Raw genomic sequence first — 1,025 nt, 5'->3', positions numbered from 1 at the left:
GATTGCAGCATTCAACTTCCCACCAAGAGAGCTTTCCAAAGATACCATAGTTTGCCTATTTCGGACACTTTTCAAAAATCGACATTTATGGTGGCGGTAATCGGTGCTTAACTTTCAACGGGAATAACTCGACAACAAAAAGAGCTATCCGAAAACGGATTGCAGCATTCAACTCCCCACCAAGAGACCTTTGGAAAGATACCATAGTTTGCCTATTTCGGACACTTTTCAAAAATCCACATTTAAGGTTACTGTAATCGGTGCTCAACTTTAAACGGGAATAACTCGACACAAAAAAGAGCTATCCAAAAGCGGATTGCAGCATTCAACTCCCCACCAAGAGACCTTTTCAAAGATACCATAGTTTGCCTATTTCGGACACTTTTCAAAAATCCACATTTGGGTCGCGGTTAGGGGGACTTAGCTAAGAACGGGAATAACTCGACAACAAACAGAGCTATCCGAAAGCGGATTGCAGCATTCAACTCCCCACCAAGACACCTTTCCAAAGATACCATAGTTTGCGTATTTCGGACACTTTTTAAAAATCAACATTTTTGGTCGCGGTTACGGGGACTTAGCTAATAACGGGAATAACTCGACAACAAAAAGAGCTATCCGAAAGCGGATTGCAGCATTCAACTCCCCACCAAGAGACCTTTCAAAATATACCATAGTTTGCCTATTTCGGACACTTTTTAAAAATCCACATTTTTGGTCGCGGTTAGGGGGGCTTAGCTAAGAACGGGAATAACTCGACAACAAACAGAGCTATCCGAAAGCGGATTGCAGCATTCAACTCCCCACCAAGACACCTTTCCAAAGATACCATAGTTTGCGTATTTCGGACACTTTTTAAAAATTAACATTTTTGGTCGCGGTTACGGGGACTTAGCTAATAACGGGAATAACTCGACAACAAAAAGAGCTATCCGAAAGCGGATTGCAGCATTCAACTCCCCACCAAAAGGGCTTTGCAAAGATAACATAGTGTGCCTATTTCGGACACTTTTTCAAAATCCAAA

This window comes from Branchiostoma floridae, chromosome 9 (assembly GCF_000003815.2).
Source record: "Branchiostoma floridae strain S238N-H82 chromosome 9, Bfl_VNyyK, whole genome shotgun sequence".
Taxonomy (NCBI): Eukaryota; Metazoa; Chordata; class Leptocardii; order Amphioxiformes; family Branchiostomatidae; genus Branchiostoma; species Branchiostoma floridae.
This window is presented reverse-complemented; position numbering follows the sequence as displayed.